Raw genomic sequence first — 21418 nt, 5'->3', positions numbered from 1 at the left:
TTTTTGTAAATTCATTTTATTGTAAATAGTTTATGTGATATGTGTTTTGTAGCTTTGTATCTATTTTTTAATAAGAACAAAAGTTTTTAAGATCTTTTTTTAAAAAACAAAAGTAATAAAAAATTGCTCATGTTTTCTTTTGTAAATTTGCCCTCTTTAATGAAAATAAAGGAATGATAAATACTTTTTTGAATATAGTACAGTGGAAAAATATCAAGTAGCATACATACTATATAGCATAATATCTCTTTAGTAGAATTTTGTTAGAAATTTAATAAATTAAGAATATAAACATTATTATAATCCAATGTTAACACTGAAATATCTATAGCAAGAAACAATACATTACTCAAAATAAATTTGGAAAAAACGTGTATTCAACTCAAAAATTTGTTGAGATCCGATAAATTGCATAATATTTTTTTCAGTAAGTACAAGTTTAAAATTATTTCAAAGAAGGTGAATATTTTACACAATTGTTAAAACATTATCAGAATGAAAAGTTTCTTTCAATTTTTAGCAATTGAATTTCTTAAATATTTTTATGATAGTAAATAAATTTAAAATAAAAAATATAGTATTAAAATCTTCGACATCTGATACACAAAGAACATCAAATTTAGATTCTTTGTTATTAAATTATCCAGAGAATATCTTAAAAAATAATGAACGATTCCAAAAATAACCAGTAGATAAAAAGTAACAATATGATTGGTGAGACTATATTACATATATCGTACAACTTTCACCTATACTCAAAAACTGATTAAAAACATAACCTAGTTCGTTTAATCAGTATATTCTCATTGATTTGATCCGAGTAGACGATTTAAGCTCAACTTTTGAGGAAGAAAATATTTTAATGGCACAAAAAATAATTAGAAATATACCTACAAGTATCTACTTAAAATGGGTAAAAAATAAAAGAAGCTATAGAACTCCAAATCTGTTGACATTATTCGTCAGACTAATCAAAAATATACGATTAATAGAACATAATATCTCTAAACGTATACATTAGAAGAATGTATTCAATATATTTTAATAGATTATTTTAGTCAAAACATGGAATAAAAAATGTATTATATTTAATGAAAGTTGTAAATCGTAAAAATTATAGCATTTATAATAAATACAAATAAAATAAACAACAACAACAAACTGTATTCGATAAATGTAAAATGTAAAATGTAATAAAAGCTATTGTCCTTCTCCTAAACGTCTTGGTTGGATACATTATTTTTCTATTCAATTCCAGTCATCCAAAATCATATTCTGTAAGGGGCTTCAATTTTATCGGTTTTTATGTACGATTAGACTAAACTTATATTTGTCGTCATATCGGTCGGTTCAGAATCAAAACGTATAACAATTGTATGCATTCCTACCACGATGTGTAATAATACGATTTTTAATTTCTCATGGATTTTTCACTACTCGTTTTCCATTATAATATTATACATAATAATATACAGAGAAACGACGTACGAATACACGATTAATCGGAAATCGACGATTCGTTTTGCACTGAACCGTAAGTGGTGTTGTATTATTTTCAACAACTGGCGACCACTTCAGCAAAGCGCCTCCGCTTGCGTTAATAGACCTATTATTATATATTCATACACATATGAAATATATATAAATGTATACCACGTACCATGTTTTAAATCTTAAGTGTCAGTGGTAACTGAGGCACATGTTTGCAGTTTGAACACAAAAAATAAATAAAAAAATTGTGCCGTTTATAAAACTTTGAGTTTAGCCTCGTTTGATCGTGCGATATAGTGTTTTATATATATATATATACTATAATATAATTTATAGCTATATATGGCTATGTATAAATATGTATCTACAACGCACCTAAACATAGTATATAATCCTTCTGTGACGCTGAGAAAGAAAAAAATTTTCAAGTATTCGTCAACCACGATGTTTACATACATAATATATGCCGTATATATGCACATTTTACAGCTAGTGCGGCCCACGTATCATGGCTATAGAACGATGTACATTCAACCCGTCACACCAGTTTCAACGTACGATTTTTAGGCGTTAGACTGCATTAAAAATTTCGTCATACAATTCGAAATGGTTTTGCAATAAAATAGTTTTTTCTTCTATTTTTTGATAAGTCTCCCACCGCAGTTAATTAAAATTATGAACTGTACGACTACAAGACATAATATAAAATTTTTAAACAATATATGAAAATAATATATGACACTTCAAAAAAAAATTCTCAAAAATCGAAAATTTCAGTGGTCTATAAATAACTCAAAAAAAGTCGAAAATTTTTGAAAATTATATTGTATATAGATATCACCAACATTAACATTTGGTGAAAATTTCAAGTATTTACAGTGATTAGTTTTTGAATTACAACCATATAAAAATATCGATTTGGTCGAAAACTGGTTTTGCGTAAAAATTCCCGTTTTTCTGTCATTTTTTTTTTGTTTTTCTCGATTTTTTTGAAAACTGTTGGAAAATGATTACTTTTGACCTCTATAATGCACCAAGAATCTTCACTTTTACATCGGAAACCACCCCCAAAGTTTGAAATCGAAGCATTATTTCGACTAGTTATGCTGTACACAGACACAAAAAAAAAAAACACACATCATTGTAAAATCAATACATTCATCACTTCGCTCAGAATCTAAAATATAAAGATTAAGGATTATTTTGGTACGAAAAATAAATAAATAAAGAGTTATATAAGTAATAGTCTGTACATTTTACTGTCTTAAAAAAAAAGGTACACCTACGTAGTTTAAAATCGATACTGACAAACTAATAACAGGACATCTCGTCTCACCATTACTACAGGGAAATAATATCGCAAAATACCGAAACTGGAACAGAAATGTTTGTTTTTCTTGAAACCAAACCGAAAACTGGGAGGAAATAATCATTAAGGTTCTAGGTGTAGCACCACCGATTATTGGTAAATACTAAATATATGGCAACGTAGTAGTCTTGTGCTGAGCAGTTAATAAATTACTATACCATCGTTCACCTATTATTAAAGCCAACGCAATCGTAATACATAATTTTATGACGCAACGTGCATACGGGTATATCATTTATATTGTATACGGCTCAAGGATCTGGAAACTTTCAAAAACCATCGATTTAAGCATATATTCGTGACGATAACTAGTTCGTGTGTTCGTCATCTACGTGTGACGCACATATTAATCTGCCTTAATTAATATCGTTAATTGGCGCATTATGCGTGTCGTCGTCGTTGTTGTGACAAGGAGTCGGTTGTCTGTAACAACACGCAAAGCGTAATCACCGTAATATATTATAATAAAATACGCTATATATAACTCGCGATCTCTATAACAAGTTAATGATTTCCAAACTTGCCAAACTATCATTTTCATCTTACAAGTTTCCTTATGAAATACTGCATTTAAATTATCATAATATTATATAGACACGGTAACACCAAGTGCGACCCGTCTGGAAAACAAAAACCCGATGCATAAATAGATGAAAACGAGAATCAGCATAATGTTTTTTTCAGGTTTAAAAAAAGTCAAATATTTACAGTCTCAAAGTATTATATAAATCTCTATTAAAAATAATATTGTTTAAAAAAATCTGTAGTTTTTGAATTTAAATGCCTCAATTTTTAATATCATCAATCATACTTTTAGTTGACTTTTGTCAGTTGTATTCATGTTACACATCATATATTGAAATATTATATTTACATGCATTTAATGATTTGTGAAATGTTTTTTCTTTAAAAGGACACAGCTACATTTTGAAAATATTAGGACATGGAACATGTGCCTCAAAAATGAAAACTACTCTTATGTATCTATACGATATCAACTTTCTATGTTTAAACAGTATATCAAATTATTAATTGAATAAAGTAAATTATTTAAATTTATTTAGCATATAACGGAAAACGTTATATAGACGTAATAATTATACTTTTTCATGCTTATCCAAAGGGATATAATTAAGGGCTTAAAAGTTAAATGTAATAGTGTAATCAAAAACGTTTCTATAAGGAGATCGGTATGCTTTTAGGCCTACCTACTATATTCGGGAGAAAACAAAAAATTCCACTTCAAAGTACCGTCTAGACGGGATTTTCATAAAAATTTATAGTAGATGAAACTTTTTGAATATGTGTTGTAGTATACTTGAAGTGAAGTGGCCGACGAAACATTACAATAATTTACAAATAAAAATATTGCTTGGTATCAAAAACGAATTGTTACCTATTGATTATGATCCATGAATATATTACATAAAATTGTTTTTAAAATAATAGCACTAAACTTTTAATATTGAATATCTAGTTGTATTATTATACGGACAGTCTTTATTAACTTGTTCGTATTTTAGTTTTGGTTTTACCGAAACCTAAACAAAAACTTCTTAATATATTATACGAATAATATATGATTGTGAGGTAATGGAGGCATCAGGAACGGACATTAACTAATTGCTAAAGATAGGTTAAAAACTAAAAAGTTTTTAATTTTGGTAATATAACAAATTATAATATAAATAGTTAATATTATTTTTTTTTTCCTCATATTTTTTTTTTTTTTTTTTAAAGAAATAGCCCTTGGCAACTTGGCCATTGGGATAAGATTTTCCTCATATTAACTTCAGCCTTTTAGAGTTAAAAAAATATTTTGTATTAAATATCAACTTACAAAAAATCAAACTTAAATCAAACAAAAATCAACTTACTTAATAAGCTTTATTACCTTGACTTAACTTAATTTACTTAAGTTAATTTATGAATTAACTTTTCCACTTTTGGGAAGCATTATAGTTTTTAATTTACCAGAAAACGATTTGTCCATAGACAGAGATAGATAAAGGTAATTATGACTGTTAAAACTAAATTGAATTTAATTGGCGCTTTTTGAGCTAATCAGGAGCAAGGCTAGTAGTTAATGTACATTTTAAAAAAATTTGTAAAACACGTCATCTTAAATCATCTATTGCACATTATATTGTCTAAAATCCTCATTCCTAATTTGGGGCTCTCAAAAATGGGGCAATAGAAAATTAAGATTCAGGGCTCTCATTGAAGGTGCCGATAAACAATGGTCAAATCCATCATTGAGAAATTGAGTATTAAATGTATATAGTACTTTCAGGATGAGAACTAAATGTATATAGGCAAACATATTTTTATAATTTCGGAAAGACGCACTACAATACATTTTCAGATATTTTGTGAGGGTTTAGGGGGTTTTCGGAAGTGCTTAGCCCGCTTATCACTCCCAAACCGCATTAGATGGGTATCTCGCACGTATAAATCGTGGTTTTATCGTAACGGATATGTAGAAAAACTCTAGTCGGAAACATTATAACATGAACGACTATAATATACTACACGTAAATGTTTACCTGCACTAGTTTTTGCTACTCACCCAAACCTTTATACAGTATTTTAATAAAGTTATATATTTACATGTTTAATATAAACGGGTAACGTACTTTGTATTCGACCGGCAAAGGTGATAAAATTTAATCAGGAAATAAACATTGAAATTTCGGGCCACGTGTTAGTGCAGGTCTTTGTAAACACGTAAACTCTCAATTCATAATTATAAGCTTCTTGTAATGGGACTTTGATAATCGTGATTTGAAAATTTTCCAATCAGAAATAACTCACGTGTCTGTACAAAAATAATGCCATAAACATTTGTTTGATATAACTCAAGTGTATCAGTTTTTATTTTATCCACTTAAGTAGATTTGAACAATAAAAGTGAGATTGAAAACACATATACCTATATAGAAAGTCTGAAAAAATAAACAAACCATAATTTCATACATATTATAAATATATATATATATATATATATATATATTTCTAGATGATTATATTACATTGTTATCATACATATTTTTATGTGTTTATTCTAACTGTTAGCTTTCATGAAACACAAGAAACACAAACAGATACATCAAAATAATATGAAAATATTATGAATATCAAAGATGAAATATTATACACTCTTAGGGTATAAAAAATATATCAATTTTGTTTTGGTATTTTTAAACAAATAAATTTATTTATTATGTTATTTAATTTAATTCAATAAACCTATACACATCAAAAGACACATTAATTGATTCCGAAACAGAGTATGAAACAAAACTAAATTAATAGGTAGTAGGTACATACTTAATACTTATTTTTACTTTACCTAAATTAGTACGATATTGTATATTGGTCTATTTAACAACTACCTAGTTTTGGTAATATCAGTTGGTGTACTGCAGATGAGTTGATTCCCGACACTTGTTTTAAGAACTAATTAAGTTAAGGTCCTTAGGAATTGATTTCCGAATTTTAGATGATTAGCGTTACCCAAAATACCATGGGGAACCACTTTAAACACTTTTTATTAGTAATCAAATTTTATCAATATTCATATTTTAATTTATCATGCTATCATGGCTATCAAGACCATTGCAAAGTAAATTTTACTTTCTTGATATAATAATTGAATGTTATCAATCCTCGTCATAGTTGACTTTTTTGCATACTAAAGAACTTTTAAGAGAAAAGTAAAAATTTGAAAAACACCTTGGCTTAAAAACGTTGGCATCAACCAATGAGCTTTTAGTTATACTTATGACATATTTCTCATAAATACTTAGTTTTCCTAATTTTCCTGCTTGACAACAAAAAGAAAATTAACTCATACATACCTATCTTAATTGTCCTAGAATCAATTCACGGTTGGTCTCAAATGAGGTAAACACTACCTCAGGTACCTAGAAATTAACTTGTACATAGCCAGTTAATGTGTACGGCGTAATCAGGTAAGTCGTTATTTGGGTATACAGGTGTCTATATAGTATATAGTAGCCAGTCATCCGCGGGAAAATTGACAAGCGTGCTACTTTAATCAAAGGGGTGGTCGCAAAAGGGGGTGATGATGCCAAAAAGTACCTCCAAAAGAGATGAATATAGCAGTAGTATAAACTAATATTAGTATACAAAGACGATTTAATGAACATAATATGATAAACTTTACCTATAACGGTTAACGCTATTCAGTATTTTTACTATTTTATATTAAATTACAATGTTTCCATAAAAAAACGAAAACTATTTCTAATAACCTAAAACTTTGATTACTTATTCGTTTATAGTTATAAAAACAGTAATAATATCAAAACTCAATATTAGTTAGGTATATTATAATTTATAATATTGTGATGACTGATGAATCGAAATAATATTACTATGATAATATAACGATGTAGCTAAATTGCATACCCAAGTCGCCGTGTTACAAAATTAATATATTTTTATGTTGTATTTGGTCACAATAATAAACGAATTTTTATTTTATTCAATTTGCGTCTAAAATCAAATTTACACAAACTTAAAAATAAAAACTCAATAAACTAAAAATGTTATATTTTTAAACTAAACCATTTAAACATTATTGAAATACCTAATTTATTCAACTTAGGAATAAAAAAAATTGAATATAAATTGGACTTTTGTCCGTATTAATAAATAAATAAATAAATAAATATAAATTCAATATCAGAACGATTAATGTATTGGTTTTTCATGATGTGTTTGGATTTGTGACTAAGGACATTTTTTTATACCAAAAAGTAATTTAATTTTTAATATTAAGTTTCTAGTAAAATACTGTATATAGAGCTTATTAGTTGAGCTCATTCCTTTGTAATAATTTATTCATATCTCACCATCGATTTTTACCATATTATACAATACTAATCAATAATGATATTTAGAACTTTAGAAGTCTCACGGCCCCGTCGCCGTATATTTCACTATCTATACCCACGACTACATATTTTTAACTAACTATTAATTATTATATATTATACCATCCTCCTAAAAAATGTTTAAATAAACAACAATCGGTTTACATTGGTCAGTCTACACTTCATGCTCTCTTTCCATTCCGCCAGTAAGCCAGTAACAAATTTAAAATAAACATGTGGATATCATATATTTTAAATAATATAATTTTAGCAAACGTAGAATATCTACCAGTCAAAATTTTTCCAAGCGATGTCCGTGGATAAGAACATTTACACTTTTACGAAGGACCATTGCAGATGTCTCTTGTTCGATAATTGTAATAGGGTGGACGTAGAATTATTATGATTTTTATTAGTCACATTTTTTTCAGTATAACCTAGATTATATTTTTATTATTATTGTATTGTTCTGTAACCATCCAGTAGAGCCGTGCACGTTTTAAACATAAAAACCTTGTATAAAGATATTAATATAACGAAACAACTCACACGATACCCGTTTAGTCCTGTCGTCCTCGCCATTCATATAAATTAGTAATTGTCTCTGTCTATGAATTTTCTCATCCACAGCCCATTTAACCTTCTTCAGCAATAAATTAATATTAAATTTTTCAATAAAGATTTTTTTCTACCCATTATTTTGTTGTGGGATACTCTTTTCATTTATTATGTACATTTTGTTATATTCTGCTATTTCTTGAATTATTAAAAAACGAAATTTCAAATTAACATGGAGAAACAAAAATACCATGGAAAAATTAAAAATATTTACGCAAAATCAATTTAATGTGACAAAATTCACTTTGGTTTTATTTGGTATTTAAAAATTAATAATCATATTGACTCGTTATTAATGTTTTCTAAACGTGCAAAAATTAAAAAAAAATTATTTTGTTATTCCTTGAGATGATAATATACATAAAATATGTACCTAAGTGTTATAAATATTAATAAATATATACTTTTATTCTAGTATGATAATTCTCACATTATTTATTTAATTATTACCATTATTACTTATATAGTTACATACTCCTCCCAAGAAAAGATTTTAATACTTTCAGAAGTTATGAAAAAATGTATTAAAAAATGTATTGAAAAATAAAACTAAAACTAAAATATTGCAATAATTATAACTTAAGAAGTTTTATGATGAATTAAATTCGTAAAAAACTTTATATAAACAATGTATAGATACTGCGCATTATTTTAAAACATAGCTGTTCAAATTATTGATCTGTATTGTTCTAATCGTTTTGTAGGTGTGTAACCAATTCATCATAATGTTCAGTAATACATCGAATACATTATGATTATTTACTTTTGTTCAAGCGAAGTTAAAAACATTAAATTATAAAACTTTTTTGGTAATAATCGTTTGTTCAATACAATTATTCCTATTGATTTCAAAAACATTGATCGTAACTATCGTGAAAAAAAAACTTATTATAGAATCCTTTATACCACGTATTCCCGTAGTATTTTGACGTAATCGCTCGAAAATAGTGCATTAAGTTTCAAGTGACCATATGCAAAATATACAGAATGTCTCACATCTGACATATGGAATAACTTTTGTTGTAATCAATATTTAAAATTGTTTTTATATACAGGGTGTCCCACAAAGATTTACCCATTGCGATATCTCAAGAAATAATGGAAATATTAAAATCCTGGTTTTATAATAAGATTCATAAGAATAAGAACTACAATTATTTTATTTTTAATTTATTTCAATGTTTTTTTTTTTAAATTTAAAAAATAAATTTTTTATTTAATTATTTCCAAAAAACAAAAAAAAATAAAGATAGCTATTTTGTAGAGTTTATTTTTTTGAAAATATTGACGTTTCAAAGTTTTTATTAATTTCCTGATTTTTAATATTTTTTTCTAGTTTTAAGAAATAAAATATGATTATATTTATTAGGAACACGAAAAGTATTCGGCCGACCGTATGGGAATGCGCGTGGCGTGGCGGCTCACAATGTCATGTTTGATAACATTACGATGTTAAATAATTCACAATTTTTCTTGAAACTAAAAAAAAAATTAAAAATCTGGAAATTAATGAAAATACAATTTTGAAACGTCAATATTTTCAGAAAAATAAAATTTCAATGGTCAATGTTTTTGGAAATAATTAAATAAAAAAATTAATTTTTAATTTTTTACCAAAACATTAAAATATGAAATAATTATATTTCTTATCCCCCCTGTGAGTCTTATTACAAAACCAAAATTTCGATATCATCATTATTTCGAAAAAATATCGCAATGGATAAATCCTCACGCGACACTCAGTACATAATTTATAAATACTTGTGATACATTTTTAATATAATTTTTTTTTTTTTTTAATACTAAAAATATAAAACTTAAAAATTGACAAAAAAATTTTTGGATAAATTCAAAATAGCCTATTTGTGAATTTAATTATAAGAACAATCTTTAAAAGATTTATCTAAGTAAAGTAGTTTATTTCTTAGAATTTTTTTAAAATTCAATTTTTTTTTTTGTTTAAATTAATTTGGAACGTAATATCTTTTTTTTAAATATAATTTTTGAAAATTTTATGACATGAGTATATTTCTTAAATTCTTTTCTTACCATAATATAATATTAACAATTTTTGGCATACGTTTAATTGGCATATTTGTTTTTTTTTTTCAGATCTTTTGTTACACCTGAATATATCTTATCCGGAACAAGGTTTTTACAACTTGCCATTAAAATATAATTAAATATTTGGCTTATGTAGAAGTTATATTATTAATTCCAAATATTTTTCTGGAAATATATATCTATATTAGTAATTTAAACATAATGTAATATTCATTGTACCATTCAACAAGAGACTTGACTCTCTAATTTATACAACTAGAAATAAGTAGAAAAGTTTTATTTTAAACTACAATCCTATACCTCACACACGATAAAGTGTCCTGTACATTTAACCAGTATTTTTACCACCCACTCCTTATATTATTTAAAAGTTACTTTTTGTATTTTAGAAATACAGTCGAGTGGTGAGAACTTGAACATGAAATTTTTAAAGACTTGACAACTCGAATATTCCCCTAGAAATTCTTTAACATTCAATAAATTAGGTATATTGAATTGAATTTTCATCCCCATTCAAATTCGAGCTATCGGGACTCGACTGTATTATGATTTAAATACTAACATTACTCTAAATAGTTAAAAGCTTCATGATGTAAAAAAGTGGCTTTTGTAATAATATACATTACATTCTTCGAATTGACGTTTTTTAATACTATAGTATAATATAGAATAAGATCAAAACAAGATTATGTACACAGTATAAATATATTTTAGATGCTTTTAATCTGTTATAATCTGATCACAGGTTAGTTGGCTGTGACCGAAAAAGGAAGTATTTCCTTAAACATTAAGTCTAAAATAATATTAAATAAATAAATAATACAATTTGTTTATTTATATTAATAATATGAAACCATTATACTACTGTAATATTTTTGATTTAACAAAAAGATTTTTATAAATATAATTAATATTATAAATAATTTGAGTTCCTAGAATCAAAAGCAAATTATTTATTATTGAAAATTAAAACGATCAATTATAGACCACACTATAGACATAAATTGGTACAACATATATTCATATTATTGTCTATATCATTTATGTTTATGAATATATGAATATATAAACTGTACTGAATACTGATAATACTGCTTTTTAATCTTAATAATACATAAAATATTATTTTGCGACGTTGGTATGTTTTGACTTTAAAAAATAAACCCATTTTGGGTAGTTATTTTTATCTGTAAAAAAATGATTTTCTGACTACTACTAACAATTTAATTAGTCTTTTTTATTTTGGTTATGCATTGAAAAATTGTATACTCGTTAAATAAATAATAATTAATTAATTAAATAAATATTGTTAGATTAAACACTGTAAGACCTATTTATTCAATTAATGGTTTAGAAGTATTTTACATATTAAAAACATAACTTACATTTAAATGCCTTATATCACAAATGGATGAAAAAGTAAAATGTTCGATTTTTTTTTTAAGCGAATGATCCCTACAGGTAAACGCAGAGCAAGCCGTCAATGTTTTAAAGAAAAATTCCTGGATTAATGAATCATTATTGCCATGAGTTATGATAAGAACATCACCAACAACAACAACATCTGTCCATCATATTATCGTAAAACTGAATTCGTTACAAAAATAAAAAATACCCAAGCAAATAACACTTCCAAGTAGAAAAAAATAAAATTACGTGAGATCCGAACCAAATAGTGCTAAATAGTTTTTTAAATATATATATATATATATACATATATAAATAGATGTTTGATTATCCATGATCTATAATTCAAGTTCACCAACAACCTAAATTATTTAAAGATTTATCCAGAATTGAAAGCTGCTTAATTATTAAAATTTACAAATTTGTTATTTAATGGTGATTTAAATAAAAAATTTTGAATTTAAACTATTGTATTAAAACAAATGTATTCTAACACAGAAATAAAATCAATATGTGATGACAAAAATGAAATATTTCATACTTATTCTTCCTATTGTGTCATCCAAATCTATAATAATAATTATAAAAGTAGCTTTAAAATAATAATAATAATTACTGAACATTTATCAATAACAAAAAAAAAATATTCTATAAATATTGGTACAATCATACTATTATTATGATTGACAATTTCCATCACATCACAGCTACTTTTATTTCACCAAATTATGTTTATTGGAAATACATGTTAAATAATAACCAAAAGGTTTTATATGTTGAACTTTTCGGCCCTTAAATAAAATATGTAAATAAATATGATATAATCTAAAATACATTGTACGGATGGCTTGTAAAAAAATTAAGACTTAACTCAAAACAAATTTGTGGATTTTGTAATGATAATATTATGATGTGAATGTTAGGTATAAGGTGTATTTGCTTTGTCTTTAAATGATGACCTAAATATTTCTCTGAAAATATAGAGAAAGATTATTTGGTGACACTTATTAGATTAAAATTTTAACCTATTAGACTAGACCACAATCTCATTCTGTTTATCATTTTTACGATATAACAATATTCAATCTTATGAATGTACAATGCATTGGTTTCACAATAATGCGTCTACTTTTAGTTTTAACTGTCATTAAAAATAATTCAGCATCTATTAAAGCACATATTACACAGACTTGGATAAGATACTTTTTAAAATTATTTCCAAAACATATTTGGAATATTTCAAAAAAAGTATTCCAAATATTTTTCAAATACTTTTTTTAGTAGGTTAAGTGAATTTCTTATTAGATTTCAATAACGAAAATGTATTATTATTTTCAATTTAGTGGCACACTTAGGATCTATTTTTGGAGGGGGGTAGACATTTATATATACATATAATAAGCATGCAGGCGCTCATTAGTTAATTACTTACTATAGGGAAATTCTAAAGTCATAGTAATATCTTAACGTCATCGCTATCTCTTTGCTACAAAATTGGAAAATAACTTTATTGTTCCACTAAAAATAGTAGGTTAAATAGTAGAAATATACATAATATTATATACAAAATCAAAAGCAATTTCTAGAATGGAAAAAAATCAAATTATTTTTAAATTCCTTTAAGAAGATAGTATATTATTGGTGTTTTTGTCTATCCATTTCCAATCCACAAATTAATTCCAAAGCGGCGAATACATTCAACTCGAAATCAGTGTAAAAATATAGCCAAGTAAATATATGTCCAATCATGATATTAAAAAAAGAAATTTGACGCCCAACGTGTTGTGCGGAATTATATCCAAAAGTGTTCTATTTTATGTAAATTCAGCCAAACGTGTTGCACACTTAGCTCTTAACTCACAGAAAGGTCTTTTCGCACAGGTGGTTCAATTCTTATTCAGAGACGTTGAAAAATATCACGTAAAAACACACAATTAATAAGCTGCTTTTGGCGATTCGGGCATGGACCAAAAACATCTCTTTTCGCGGACTAGTGTACGGTAAATCCAAATTTATAGGACCAACATGCGCATTGCACCTTTAAGGATGATACTTAATCAGCGTGTGCTCATATCGCGTATGGGCGCAATAAATTTGCAAAGGCGTAATCGCGCATGTAACGGGTAGCGTGGGTCAGGGGAAGGGAGTGAGTGAGCGTGGGGTTTCGCGCCCCCAACTATTTTGCTAGGGGCTTATGTTTGAATATCATTTTTATTTATGTCCTTGTGTGAACAATGTACCACCGGTACCTTTTTGCATACACCGAAATTGTTATGGCTAGATTACGTGCACGCACATAATTGTGTTTATTACAACCATAAACTATTCTTCGACGAACCGATCTGATCAATATTTTATACGAAGTTCCCGCACTTTGCCCTTATCCAGTGACCCGTGAGGTTCAAGCTATGCAATGCAGTGAATAAAACCCGATACCAAACAAACCTACAAGTTTTTATGTTGTTGGACAACTTGGATACATCACTGGTCATGGGAACGAACGAAACGAAGTATTATTATTTATTTTAAGCGTGCAGTATGCAGTTACGAATCGAATACGAATTTATGACAATTTTCCAAACACTACCTAGCTGCGGTTAAATTCAGGATAACTTTTTGATGTTTGACACTCATTATAATGAAAATGTTTATTTTTTGTGAAGTACCACTATTCTATTCGGAAAATTTAAAATGCCCGCACTGCGATTCTAACGTTGTGTTTAACTTTCAGCCCCTTAGACGTTGATAAAACAATTACAGTAATTTCTTCTTATAACGGAATAACTCAGTATCAACTGATTTTGTTCATTACAGAGAGACTAAATAATACAGGATTTAGGTTATACGTGACTGATATTATTTTCCATTGTAAATAGACTTTTAGGAGGCCCGTTATAAGCAGACTTAATTAATGAATATAAATAATAAATACTGAACGAGAGAACTGCCATCACTATAAACAATAAAATTGCGTTTTTATTTAGGATATGAAATTAAAAGCATTAGTTTTTTTATTTTATTTTATTTTTCATTGAGAATATTAAGGCTTCAACAGCTAATTCATGCAGGCTGCATTTGTAGATTCAACATTATTAATGGATACTTCGGTTATGATTGTATGTTACATGATTACAGATTAAGTGTTACAGTATTATATATTTACATTATATTTGGTATGCGTAGATTTAGCTTAATATTTAAATTTTTTTATCGATGCCAAAAAACATTGGTAATTTATCCAATAAATACAAGACTACAAATTACAAGTACAATATAATACATGAAAATCACGTATTGTATCATTAAAAGAAATTAATTTAAAGAAATTAAATGTACTTTGAAATAATGAGTTATTAAAAAAAATTACTTTGTATTTTTATACAATAGAACATATAGTATACTACTGCAAATAACCTTTTAGTAGCATCATCAACTCGAAAACTTCATGAAAAACAAGACATTTTGAAAAATAATAGTGAATAATAGTTATAGACAATCTGTATTCATTTTTAATAGACTTCTTTTACACTTCATAAAACTAAATATATACAAAAATTATTGTTACAACTGAACATTGAGATATTTTTTTCAGATAATTATAAATTAATATATATTTTAATATTTTAATAATTTATTGATTATTTTTATACAAATATTTTATAATAGTTGTTTGTAATGACTATGCAATTTAAAATGTTTTATAGTATTATTAAGGTTTGATTAAATATTATTATCTGCATTATTCATGTTTCATGAATTAAAAAAAAAAAAAGCTTCAAGAAATTACTAATTTTTCTTGATAAGGACAATTTCATCAAACGACTTTAAAGTACCTATAATAAATATATATTAAGCAGTAATAATGGTCACTTACAATTATATATTATATAAGTAATTTTAAAATTACTTTACCTAACGAATTGATTGTAAATTTATTTTTTCTCAGATTCTATACCTATTCTATAAATCAAGTAATAGTGCAAAACTATATTAACAGCTGTTGAATATTCGTGGTCAACTTTTCGAATTATTTTTAAGTAAAACCACGTGTTTTAAGTAAAAATGATTCACTTCTGATGTCTTTCACTAAATTGTAAGTTTCACTTGTTGATGTCATTCAATAGTACTATGCTGTTTACTGTACCTCTACCAAAATGTTGAAATTATAACAGACTACTGGGCAAGGAAAAGCTCGATAAGAATTAGTGATCGTTTTATTACTAGATGAATCACCTCAGTGAATTGTTTGGAAAGTTTCCAAAGTGAATGGTTGGCTAAACATGGAAGTTCACAAAAAATTAGCAAATAAATTGTATATAAAGTACACAGAAAAAGAACTCAGAAAAAATAATCGGTTGTCTAAAAGATAAAACTAAATTCAATGATTAGCTCAAAAATTAATTTAAAAACAATATTTTATCGATATCATTATATAACACTTTAATATGTATATTTATTTTATTAATATTTACTTATCATCTTATGTTATTGTATTTTAATCTAAAATTTATGAAATAGGTACCTACTGTTTTACTATCAAAATATAAAATCATAGTCGTAGACCGTATTTAATAAAAAAAAAAAAAAACGCTGGAATCCAAAATTAAATTTAACCAACTTGATTTCAAAGTTGAGCAAGCAACGAAATTTAATTAGCGATGCTGCATAATAATAATACATGCACATCAAATGTGAAATATTTAACTGGGTTATGGCGATAAAAATATAAATGAATTTAAAACACGCATAAAATATTTATTTCTTTTTTCACTATAACCCCTTGAGAATTTATATAAAATAATTGTTCATTAGCCTTTCAAAAACGGCTTTACTGCCAAATGCGATACGTGGCTGATATTTGATGGCTTCAAATAATTGTTTTTCACCACACACCATGAACATCGATCCACCTACAATGCCTATTCGCCCTACTAACGCAACGTGGTATAATATAGACCCACATCCGGCATTGAAATTCTAGATATAAATTTCCGCTTTACATTTGCGATTTTATCAACACCATTTTCGCATTGATAAAACAAACTCAAGAATTTCACCACTAACGATACCTGCCTAATTTTTTTTTTTTAATTTAAAACAATTTTCTTCTGCATATGCATTTTATTTGAGTCAACCATGTCAAACATACAATTGACAATAATTGGCATATGAAAAGTGTATCACATAGTTATAATAAATATACTATACATTTTTTTTTTCGCAAAAGTTAATTATGTGTTTGCTCTCTATATACAAGTTAACCCAACATATTTTTAAAGGATCTGGTGATGTTTTTTTTCCCCGAAATTAAATTTTCTAACACTTACATACCTAATATAAATGTTATCACAATATAATAATGCGCGAATTTAACTGTCAATTAATTAATTTGTCGATAATTCAACAATTATTTACCGGTCCTGATAATTGATAACAAAACAGTAAATTCTAAGATATAGACTTTTTTATTTTATATTTCATAAACGTATATTATATAGTTAAACATTTTAATCAAAAAAAGTATGAAAAAAAAAATACGTTAGGTAGAAAATGTCTACTGAAGTCAATGAGAATCTAAGATAAAAGCAAACCATAAAAGGTATCTAGGAATTAGAATTTAATTCCTTAGTCGTCCTCATCTGAAAAATAAGATTTTTTTGTTATTATTATGTTTATCTTAATATATTAAAAATATTATTACCAGTTATCTTTTGGTAGAAACACTATCTGACAACAGCAATGGCATTAAATAATATATTTTATCATTCCAAATGGTTCTATGAAACAAAAACAATTTGAGAAATTATAACTCGTTATTTTCTACATACTCATTTATCAATAGCAATAAACTATATACATTTTGAAAACGTTGGTCAGATAGAATACTACATTATTATTCAATTATTTAATTTTATAGTTTAATGTACAACACAGTTTGCTCTTTATATCTATTTTATATTATAGGTTCTTAATACCTAATACTACTATACTATATGGTTAAATGGTTTTAATTTAGCGACATGCTTAATGTGAATAATGTATAGCAGACTTTGAGTGAAACTACAAAATATTGATTAATTTGTATCGCATAATTGTTCAATGTTAAAGTATATATTATATATTTTTATAAATTTCAAATTTTTAAATTGTAAATTTAATTTCACAAATGATGAAAGGCTTTTCCTGAAACCAAATTTCATCAACATGAACTCAGTTACATCCCAACATGTTCTCAACAACTACAATTGGATTCTGGTGGATTTAAAATTAAATTTAACGTAACAATAAACAACCATGGTAAAATAGCATCACCGAATATTTCCCACATTTTTAAAACGCATATAGGTAGATACATAGAAAAAATAATGAATTAACATTTCTACATAAAATTATTATTTTTGTATTTAAATAAGAAGTTACTTTATTTATTTCAGATTCCCATCCTCTAAATATAAAAATGATTGGGTTGAATTTATAAAATTAAACCAACATATTTTTAAAAATGTGAAATAAACATAATAACGTTTATTATTGTTCCGATTAAACAAAATATTGCTTTTTTTCTATCAATCGTAGTTAAATAATAAGACGTATCTACCTTGTAAATATAAATTATAAACTCGTTTATTCTTACATGATTCTAAAATATTAATAACTTAATAAGTATTATGAATTATGATTTTATTTTATTACTAAGGCAATTTCAATAATGTAAGAAAAAATAATAATAAAAAGTAATTTTTATGCTTTTTAACTCGTAAAAATATGATTAAATTATATTAAAATTACATTTTACGGCTATTCTTAACATAATTAGATAGGCAAAATGGGAAGAACAATTATATTAGTACCATGAAAAATAATAAAAATAATATAACAATAAAGTCTGTTATAGTCATACTAGGCACCTGTGTATAATAATTCTTTATCATTTATCGATTTCCGATTTTCCTGCACACTTTCTAATCATTTTCACATCAGATGAGATTATTTGCTAACCAATTCTAATGATATAATAATATTATCTCTTTATAACCGATACACAACTGTTAGTGTCAAACGCTGTCAAACAATGTCTATTATAATTTAGCCGTTAAAGTTGTTGAATTCGTAGTATACATATAACTATCGTGTAGCTATTAGTAGTCTTCACGAATATTTAAAACGATTTTTCTTTTATCGCTGCATAGGGTCCTTTCATATTTACAAGCTTTACTACACACTCTACATTTATTACAATATTAATATATGTAGCGTTTTACCAATATATTATGAACAACAAAATCTTATGGACCATGATAAATCAATGGTATTAAACATAGAACATAATTTAAGTGTTATATTATATTATTTCCTTGTTATTTAAATAATACTTTTTTAAGGATCCATTTTTCATAAATCGCCTCATTATATTATATAATTTAGGACGACAATTATAGTTTATCGTTTGTTTGACAAAACAGCGTCTAATTTCAGATAAATATCCAGCCTAAATGTTTCGCCACAAGTTGATGGTATAATTAATATACAATTATAGCATACTATTGATTTATATTTTTATAACATTTCATAGTGATTATAAAATATAATGTTTACGTAAAAGTTTCGAATGTGCTAGAAAAATATTTTTGTTTTAAGTACCTACAAAAAATGAACTAAAATCATTATTTTTCTATTAAAAACTTAATTTTGACCGAATTTTACCCTAAAAATTTGCATATAAAAATAATTGTGTTTTTAGATTATATGATTTTTTGGTTCCGGTTTGAGCTAATAATTGTATTGCATTTGTAACTAAATAATAATTTGAACGTTTATGAAATCATTGCTTTTTACACTCAACTTTCTTCCATCGATTTTAATAATTTATGAGGAATTTGTATTTATTTTCTAAATTTATCAATTGAGCGAATATTTTTGAAAAGCATGAAGATCTTATATGCCTATATAGAATATAAATGACGAAATAAAATGATTTTAAGTTTAAAAAATGCTAATATCAACACTTGGTGGAAATAATATCCATATATATTCTATTTTAAATTACACCAAAAAAAAAAAAAAAATAATAATAATAATAATAATATTGATTGTTTCAAAAACTGGTTTTACACAATTATTCCCTTTTTCCACAATTAATTTGAAAAGCAAGTACTTGAAATTGTGTACATTTGACCTCTCAAAGTTGATTGACTAAATCCAATTTTCCTGACAACAGACAAAAAATAAATTATATATAAATACAAATCAATGTTAAGCTTTTTATTGCTCATCTTAAACTCTAAAATTATTGTAACCATGTAAACAAATCACCCTCTACATACATGTATGAATAACTCCCATCCATGAGATGACACCATATCGCATTGTGATTTACACCGTGAATCCTCCAAATCACTAATGCGACTGACACACGTTTATCGTGCTGAAGGTCCTTTTCGAATATCTGTCGTTGGCTCCATACATCCGACTTATAACCAGTACCCATTCCACGCGTCACCAACCATCACTCCACGCCGATTAACGTAGTATTTATTTGCGTACGTAATATAACCACCGGACGGAGCTTCGGTAATACTAAACGCACAATCTATTTTATCCGAGGACAAATAAAAATTAACAAACGAGCATTATTGAAATATTCGTAAGTCGAGTAAGTACCTATATTCTATATATGTGTGCACGAAACAATCATAATATATTTGTCTTATTATAATATTGAATTATCAACTGTCAATATTATCGATTTCATAATTCCGTCGATACCTAGCTGCATGTATAATATGGGATATCATACTATATTTTTAAGTATATTATTAATATATCACGCTTTGGAAGCCGGGAGGTAATAATATAATAGCTTTAATAACGTAAGAAATTATGTTTAAGTGAAACATATTTTTCCCGACTGAATATAATTTAACTTTCGACAGAACCACTTGTGAGGACGATAAAGTCGATGATTCATAATACCATCAAGTCATAAATCTTACGTTTTTTTTTTTTCATATGAAAAATCATGTAGGTACCAACAGTCTACATGAATTTGCCGTGTAAGCTGAAATTCATGAATTCATTTTTAACGTTGACAAGTGCGACAAAAATAAATAATGAAAACAGACAGGTCAGTAAAATGAGTTTACTAATAATCATGAATTGTTAAATGGCATAGACGTTATCATTTGTAAAATCGATGAGCAAAAAAAAAAGTAGACTCTTCAATTTCCCGGTTTTACGACAAGTAATAAGACGAAAAAAGAGGCATCATCGTGCAAAAGGTTTATTGACGCGCAACGCGACCTTATTGAAAAAATAAAGCCGCGTTTATATTTTATACTCGATATTGGCCACTAAAAAAATATATGACTGAATTATATTATTACTACCTATATGAAAGAAAAATACAAACATTCGTTACAAAACTACTGCGTTTTCCCAAAATATTTTAATAAAAAAATCTAAAAATTCCAATAACATTTAAAGTGAAAAAATGTTTGTAATATATGTTTTTTGTTTATAACCTATATATATATATATATATATATCAGTGGTACTAAGCCCCATTAAC

General features: G+C 26.3%; 1 long non-coding RNA gene across 1 annotated transcript; it reads right to left on the bottom strand.

The window, feature by feature from the left end:
* Positions 1 to 19917: 19917 nt before the first annotated feature.
* On the bottom strand, positions 19918 to 20416 carry LOC149058385 (uncharacterized). The gene is made up of 2 exons (XR_016190130.1): positions 20175 to 20416; positions 19918 to 20058 (listed from the first exon to the last, which is right to left on the bottom strand). It is a non-coding gene; the product is annotated as an uncharacterized LOC149058385 (long non-coding RNA).
* Positions 20417 to 21418: the final 1002 nt, after the last annotated feature.

This window comes from Diuraphis noxia, unplaced genomic scaffold (assembly GCF_037042655.1).
Source record: "Diuraphis noxia isolate RWA-SAM2 unplaced genomic scaffold, SU_Dnox_SAM2 contig0002, whole genome shotgun sequence".
In the NCBI taxonomy this organism is placed as follows: domain Eukaryota; kingdom Metazoa; phylum Arthropoda; class Insecta; order Hemiptera; family Aphididae; genus Diuraphis; species Diuraphis noxia.
The sequence above is the reverse complement of the archived record's forward strand: the minus strand, read 5'-3'. Positions and strand labels throughout refer to the sequence as shown.